At 37.1% G+C, this 8,665-nt stretch overlaps 1 pseudogene; it reads left to right on the forward strand.

Annotated features, from left to right (window-relative positions):
- Nucleotides 1-3,595, forward strand: part of LOC114613248 — a 15,880-nt pseudogene extending 12,285 nt beyond the window's left edge.
- Nucleotides 3,596-8,665: the final 5,070 nt, after the last annotated feature.

Consider the following 8,665-nt stretch of genomic DNA (forward strand, 5'->3'; position numbering starts at 1 on the left):
ACTCTGTGTCTGCTCCAGCCCAGAGGACCAGGCAGGGGCCTATTCTGGATTTCTGATGGGATTGAAGACATAGTCTCACAGCCAACACAGGCTATTTACTTGAGAGGATGGTCTTCAGATCGCATTTATTCTAAAGACAGGACATAAGCCAGGTTCAGAACTAAGTCTTTTAGTTAAGAGAGATGGCAGAGGTTCTATTTAGTTAACAAAAATGATGGACTGGGTATTAGGTCTATCTTGCACTTTAACAATTACAACATGGTAATATAATTTGTGCTCAAATTATATCTGAGAGAAAGGAGTCTTTTAATTGGACAAAAAGGGAGAAATGTTGTGGATAGCTCCAACCTTGTATTTTGATGCTAATTCCACTTTCCTGGGAGGGGCTGCAGAGGAGGAGTGAGTCTGTACACAGGTGACTTCTTGTGAACCTTCTGTCCAATTAAATTTGTAAAACAAAGGCTAGAGCCAGTGATTGGGCAGTAGAAGGAGGGGTGGAGAAAAAGGCTTAGGGGAGGAGAGAGGAAGAGGAAGTCGAAGGAAGAGGAAGCAGAAGGAGGAGGGGAGGAGGAAGTTGATGGAGGAGCAGGAGGTGGAAGGACAAAGGAGGAGAAGCACGTGGCCTGGAAAAACCGAAAGTTATAAAGGATCTCATAGCTGGGGAGTAGAGTAGTGTAATGGTAAATCTGCCCAATCTAGGCGTGCAGTTTATATCCATAATTATTGAGTTGTGTTTTCCTTGACTGGTCTTATTTGGGTCGGAGATTTACCACAACACCTTGTGGCTCAGCTGTTAAAGGCTAGGCACAACGAAAAATGTAAGATTTCACTTTTGAACTGCTGAGTAATACTCCATTGTGTAAATATACCACATTTTCTTTATCTATTCTTCTGTTGAGAGACATCTAAGTTGTTTCCAATTTCTGGCTATTGAGCATCCATAAACATGGTTGAGCAAGTGCAAGATGAAGTGGTCTTTGAGTACATGCTCAGTGGTACAAGTGTATTTTAGGTCGATTGATTCCCAACTTTCTGAGGAACAGCCATACTGATTTCTGTAGTGGATGTACAAGTTTGTACTCCCACTACCAATGAATGATGGTTACCCTTATTCCACATCCTTGCCAGCATGACCTATCACTGTTTTATTATCCTTAGCTATTCTTATGTGTGTAAGATGAAATCTCAAAGTAGTTTCGATTTGAAATTCTGTGATGGCTAAGGATGTTGATTTTTTTTCTCTAAGTATTTCTTAGCCATTTGTGTTTTCTCTTTTGAAGTTTTCTCTTTTCTTGATAGCTAGGTTTTTTAGTTTCTTTATATATATTTTGAATATTAGCCCTCTATCAGATGTATAGTTGCTAAAACTCATTTTTCATTCAGTAGACTTTATCTGAATGATGGTATCCTTTGCCATGCAGAAACTTTTTAGTTGCATATGGGCCAATTAATTAAATGTTGATTTTAGAGCCTGTGCTAACAGAGTTCTGTTCAGAAAGTTTTCTTTTGTGCTAATTGTTCAAGGCTATTTCCCCACTTTTAAAAAAAAAATTAGGTTCAGTGTATCTTATTTTATATTGAGGCTTTTTATGCATTTGGAGATAAGCTTGTGCAGGGTAATATGTATGGATCTATTTGCATTTTTCTACATGTGGACATCCAAGAATCAGTAAAAGCTAATATGAAAGACACAGGTAAATAGATCTCAGGCAAATGTACTCTAAGTTTCCCAGTGTTAAAATCATTTAATATGTGCACAAGACATGAAAGGAAACATAATCCCCAACAAAGCAAAATTTCAATCACAATAGATGAAGAATCATTACATAAGGTACTAGAAAAAAAAACCTCCAGGATAAAGTGATTAACACCAAAGAAAACACAAGAAATAAATAATCCCAGAAAGCAAATTGTCAAAGGGAAACATACACAGACACATAACTATCCAGACATATAGACACACATACACACACACACACACTCTACCACCAAACAGACATACACGCATACATACACAGACATACAGCACCACCACTATCACTACCACCATCAATAATGTCAACAAAATGACAGCAATCAATACAAATTGTTCATTTATAATTCAGTGTAAAAGGATGGAAAAATATATTGCAAGTAAATGGACCTAAGAAGCAAGCTGGTATAGCCATTTTAATATCTTACAAAATAGACCTCAAACCAAAACTAATTAGAAGACACAGGGAAAGACTTGAAAGAAAAGTCAACAATGAAGACGTTGCTATTCTCAAAATCTATGCAGCACCAATGTCTATAAAACAACTGTTATGTCTGCTAATATCACATATTGTCTCTCACAAACTGATAATGATATTCTTTAGTGTCCTACCTTTACTGATAGAGAGGTCATCCATATAAAAATAAATAGAAAAATACTGAAACCAAGTTACTCTTTACAGTATATGTTTTCTTTCCTCAATCTGCTTATGAATCATGATCTCATAGATATATTTTATTTTCAAACCCTATTTATGACACTTTGGCCTAATTAATATTTAAGTGTTTCAGTGTGATCAGTCAGGTCTATCCCGTAATTGATTTCCCCAAATGTAATTCTTGTACTGGTTGCCTGAGTATATCCTAGATTGGTACTATATTGGTACTATATTTCTTGAGCTTTTGAATATTGACAGATGTCCACAACAGTCACAATATATAAGAATAATGTCAACAATGTCTTTCCAATGCCATTTTTCTTTATCTAGATATTGCAAATTTATGTATATATGTATCTTTCTTCATTACAAATCTATGCAGAAATATTGGTCATCAGGACCCAGGTTAAAGAAGATGGTGGGCACGTGGGCAAGGCTGCCAGTGTCCCCAGTCTCCATTTAGCAGAAGGGTGTCCGGCTGCAGCACATTGACCTTGCAACTCATGAGACTACGCCTGATTCAAGTCTTTAAACTGGCTCATGGGTGGTAGTCCCTGTGTTCCTGTTCCTCAAACTTCAGATCCACCAGGGTGTTTGATTTGGAACTGAATTCAGTGCCAAGGGGCTCATCCTGGAAAGTAGCAATAGTTTGACCCTCCCCTGGCAGGAATGAAAATCTGTATGCCTAGCAACAGGTTTTAGAGGCAGTTTCTCCTCACAATATTGTTTTTCAAATCACTGGCTAAGGATCATTACAGTGGCAGTAAAATGGGCAATATCAAACAGAACTATCAGGAAGAATTTATTCCCAATCCATAATGAAGTGTTATCTAGTGCTTGCCACAAATCTATGTATTCTTCTCTTTCAGATGACTACAATTTTAAGGTAGACCTCACTTTGTCATCCAATGGTAGGACAATGGTGTGCTACCACCTTTCTATGGACATCCCTTATGAGCACACCAAACCTATCTCTCAAACAGATCTTCTGCATATTAAGGAGGAAACACACGAGCAGGTGTTGAAAACTGAGTTAGAAAGCAAACACAAGCAGCTTGAACAAGGGCCTATGATGGAACAACTAAACAAGGTGTTCTTCTTCACCACAAAGCATTGTTGGTACCCGCAGGGACAGTATCACATACATCGATCATGAGAAACTGAATCCTCCTAAAGACAGGTGACTACTCTTGATTCTCTGAGCATCAAGGAAATTTTATTTTGTCTTATTTGGCAATAATGTACATGGTGTGTTCATTAACATGGTATATAAGAAAATAATAGAGATCCTTTTTCATGAAAAAAAAAAGAAATAAAGACATATTGGTCATGCATAAGTACTGGAAATGTGTTTAGTAGCAGTCAGCCCTGAAGGCTTATAGGACTATGAATACTTTTCACTTCGGAGGTTTGTCTTCATTATAAATGGTTCAAAGTTGTATTTTTATTTGTTTTCAACACTGAACACTGTTTGTCTCTATTTTTCTCTACCTAGAACCCATTGGCTGCATTTCATCACTGATGGTCTATTAGATATCATCAATGCAGTTCCTCAGAACTTCACCTGGGTGTTTTGCTTCTGCTTTTTTCATCAGCTGAACATGCAGAACATCCTGTGAGATGTTCTTCTGTTCCTAAGTGTTATATTTCCTTCTTCCCATGCTGCCAAATCTTGTCAATATCCTGTTTCTGAATAATCATGTGTGCTTATGGTATGTCTGTGGGGGTATGGAGGTGTCCATGAACTTAATAGGCTGTTTTCAAATGATGAGTGCTAATCACTTTTGGCTAAGCATGACTTCTGAAGAGAGTAGGTAAATTTTCTTGACTATTTGAATGCAATTGAAATACTCTCAAGAATTCAGGTTGGAAAGTCAATTTGAAGTAAATTCTGGTGACCTAGCAATTCACTAAGAGGTAAGGAGTCATGGGCATGAGCCTTGAAGAGAACAGTACTTCTTGCCTGTTGTGGGTTTATTTTAGCAGCAACACCAGTGGGTCATTTTTTCCACATCTGTGATGTGTCCCTAATGGGAAGTAAAAGGCCTTTCAGACCATACAGATTGACCATTTCATCCCTTTACCAAGTATCCTGACTGAGTCCCAAGAGAAACCTCCCTGGTATGGTTGTGTATTCTTTAGTCCAATATTCCCTTACTTAACTGCACCTTGTGCTTTAGGTGGGTTGCTGAATTCTTGTGTTAAATTGCAACAAGCTCTTCAAGTGTTGGAAGAATGATATGGTTTCTTACATAGATTTCTGCTAGAAATTCATTCATTCAAATGAGAATTACACCAGAGGGTGCCTAGACTTACATTCCTGGCAACTATGAAGCACCCAGACACTCTTACATGTATCACTCACTACCAGAATTGCCAACCCCATGATCTAGCAGCACAGCAATGCCAATGGTAACTAGTGGAAAGCCTGTCTCTTGCTCCCAGCCAGCAATATATAATGTTTTCCCCCATCAACACAGTTCCTGGGGAAAAATGGGGAGGCACTCCAACTCTACCTCCCAGGAACGTATCAGAGTGGACTTGCTGTGGTTCAGAATGTACATCTCCACCTGACAACAAGGAGAGTCATCAAGCAGAAGTGTACAACATGTATTTGTAGCCAGATATAGAAATCATGTAACAATCATAAGGCAAAGCTGAACCCACCCTACCATGATCACTGTATGTACAGAAAAATAATATGAAGTAGGAGATTGAAGTCATAGCCAGAACTCAGACATAAACTCAAATGCTCAAAATTTGGTTGGAAATAACTAAAAAGCAGAACTCAAACTCATTTTTAAAATAATCAACAAGATGATAGATGTGAAATATTTGAAAATGATCATGATAGATGTTTCACTGAGAAATTAAAACGTTTTTAAAACATGTTACAAAACAAAATAAAAAATACCAGGAAAGAGCTAGTCTTAGCAAAGAAATTATATAAAATAAATAATATTCCAAGCCGGGCAGTGGTGGCGCACACCTTTAATCCCAGCACTTGGGAGGCAGAGGCAGGCAGATTTCTGAGTTCGAGGCCAGCCTGGTCTAGAGAATGAGTTCTAGGACAGCCAGGGCTACACAGAGAAATCCTGTCTCAAAAAACAAACAAACAAACAAACAAAAAAGCAACAAAAAAAACAAAAACAAAATCCAATTTCTGAACCTACAATAGTATATTTACTATCTTTCCATTATTGTAATAAAACACTATAACCAAAAGCAAGTTACACAAGAGTTTGTTCTGACTTGCAGTTTCAAATGGAGAGTCCAAAATGGCAGAACCATGGTCACAGCTGGTAGTCATGGCAGCCATAGCAAGAAGTTAAGTACTCACAACTCAACCACATAGACACAGAGCAGAAAACGAACTGGGAATAGAGAGAGAATTTAATCACTAAACTCACCCAGCAACACTTCCTCCTGCAAGGTTGTATCATCTAAAACCCCTCAACCAGCATCATCAACAAGGCACCAAGTCTTCAAAGCCCAGGACTGCTGGCAACATTTCTCATCCAGAGCACCACAGACAGAGCATGAGAAACAACAACAAAACCACCACTAACAACAGTAAAACCACCACTACCAACAACAACAACAACAAAACCAACAACAAAACTTCAGCAGCTACACACAACAACAGAATAGAGGGATTAAAAGTGGGAGGAAAACCAAAAACTACTGAACTTATGACATAAAAAAAAGAGAAATTTCTCAATTTGAGTAGAACAAAATATTAATAAGTGAGAGAAGGAGCACAGAAACTATTCAGACTGTACCAAAGAGGTAACACTATGTTCTGAAAGCCCTAAGAAGAGAGATAGTGAGGACAAAATCTAACAGAAGGAATCTTCTCTCAAGATTCTTGTTTTTAGTATGTTCAAAAATACTAGAAAGCCCCAAACACAGTAAACCAAGAAATCCATACTAACGTGCCATAGCAAATATCTGAAGACTAAGAAAACAATCCTGAATGAAGACACATAAAATCATACCAACTTACAATCCAAAGCAATTCAAGTGAAAGAAAATTCTCCCAGAGACCAATGTGACCAAAAGAAATGGCACAGCCACCTTGGGAGAAAAAAAATCATCACCCTCAGTCTTACACACAGGTAAAAAAGCCTTTGGGAATGAAGGGAATTAATAACATTATCAAATGTAGATAATTTAAAAAACCAAAAGACCTAATTTTAAAAGAAAGGCTAAGGAAATCTTCTAAGTTGACAAGTTTGTGATTTCACATTCTGCTTCTTCGCTCGGGTGTCCAGGAACCACTACTCACTTGGTGGTAGCTGTGAGTAACAGAGGGAGAAAAGTCTTCTTTAAAGATTTCAGTGTTACAGGTCTTTTCATGGAATTCAGTAACACAGCTCTCTTAAATGATATTTGGTGAAACAGCTTGAATACCTGATCCAAGATGAAAGAGTTATATAAACTTTGGAGACTAGGAAGGGGCTCTTCTTAGGCTAAATGTTCATTGGCTCAGACTTGAGATACTGGTCCTCATATGCAGTGAGAGGTATTCCAGGTACTTGTCAAATAGGAAATGAAACTGATCTTGTAATTTCGCCAAGGACTATGTGACATTCTTCAGGTATAATATGTGGGGTTGGACTACCCAGACAAGGTCAGGTAAAGAAGAGGAAGTCCTCCGGGGAAAGGGAGTCCTCCATTTTGTGCCTACCTCAAGGGACCTGTCCAGACATGAATATGGCCTTAATAGCAGAATCTTCCAACATCACTTAATGATATGCAAGAAATCTTGGAACATGGTTAGGAAACATATCTAGCAGGAGGCAAAAATATATTAATTTATTGTTGCCTGCCACTACACCAAATGTTCCAACATTAGAAAGAAAGCATGATCTATAACCAAAAAATGCCAAAAGATTATAAGAGAAAGAGAAGGCAAACAGAATAGAGATAAGGCAAAATCTAAGAACAATACCCCACACAACATACAAACATTAGAAAAATATCAACACAATTTAGTAATATTTAGTAATATCTCAAAAGATTCATATGCCATTACAAACTTGGGAGAAGTCCTATTTTTCCAAACTATTGAATATTTGAAAAATAATCAATGTAATCTATCATTTTAAAAGGGCAAAATTTAAACTATCAGATGCATAAAACTGATTTGACAGACTCAAAACATTGATTTCAAACACTCAAAAATAAAAATAGAACACCTTTCTCAAGAGTCTCTACAGGATGCACACAATAACCATTAGATGTAACAGTAGAAGGCTGAATTTTTCCTTAAGATCAAGAAGTTGAGGATTTATTCTTACCTGTTTGTTTTCCTTCCTTCCTTCCTTCCTTCCTTCCTTCCTTCCTTCCTTCCTTCTTTCTTTCTTTCTCTCTTTCTTTCTTTTCTTCTTTCTTTCTTTTCAATATCACACCAGGAATTTTCAAAATCACACTAGGAATTCTAAATAGTACATTAACAACAACAACAACAACACTGAGAAAAGCAATACATAAATGTATTCTTATTTGCAAGTAACATAATTTTAAGAGGTCCACAAAGAACTAGAATAAATGAATTCAAATGGTTGTTTTTAAGCTATAAACATGTAAAAAAAAAAGTACTTCTATGAACTAGTGAAGAACATGCAGATTCTAAGGTTAAATTACACCTTCTTAATGCTCATAAAGATGAATATTCAGGTACAAATCAGACATTTCTAGAACCTTAATGTTAAAAGCTACAATAATAAAACTAACTTATGAGAGAAAAGTTTCCAAATAAAACATGAATAATGAAGCATCAGACCATGCTCAGCAAGTATATGGCTGAAGGTAGTAAAGATGTCAGTTCTCCTCAAATACCTGTACCTGATATGGGTGACTGTCTAAACTTGGCTCCCAAGACACAGTTCCTCAAACACTAGAAACCAAAGCCAAGAATGGAGAGTTGCTATCTGGATTTAGGGACTACACTGCATCTAGGCATTGTAGGTGACACACACTAATAGTTCAAAGATTATTATATGGAGAAAAACTAGGTTGCTTTGGTTTCATTTTTCTCTGAGATCACTATATGCCTATAAACACTGCCTATATACCTATATACAAACTGCCATTGTTCCTTCTGTAATAGACAAAAAATAGGAGTGTGTGATATCAGCAATGCCAAGAGTATCCATCCTACTAACTTTCTCATGACCAGGAAAGTCAATTTGGCTTTGAAATAGTAATAAATTCTAGAGATGGGTTGTATTTAGCTGGATGCTTTGTAG

This window comes from Grammomys surdaster, unplaced genomic scaffold (assembly GCF_004785775.1).
Source record: "Grammomys surdaster isolate TR1022 unplaced genomic scaffold, NIH_TR_1.0 62, whole genome shotgun sequence".
In the NCBI taxonomy this organism is placed as follows: domain Eukaryota; kingdom Metazoa; phylum Chordata; class Mammalia; order Rodentia; family Muridae; genus Grammomys; species Grammomys surdaster.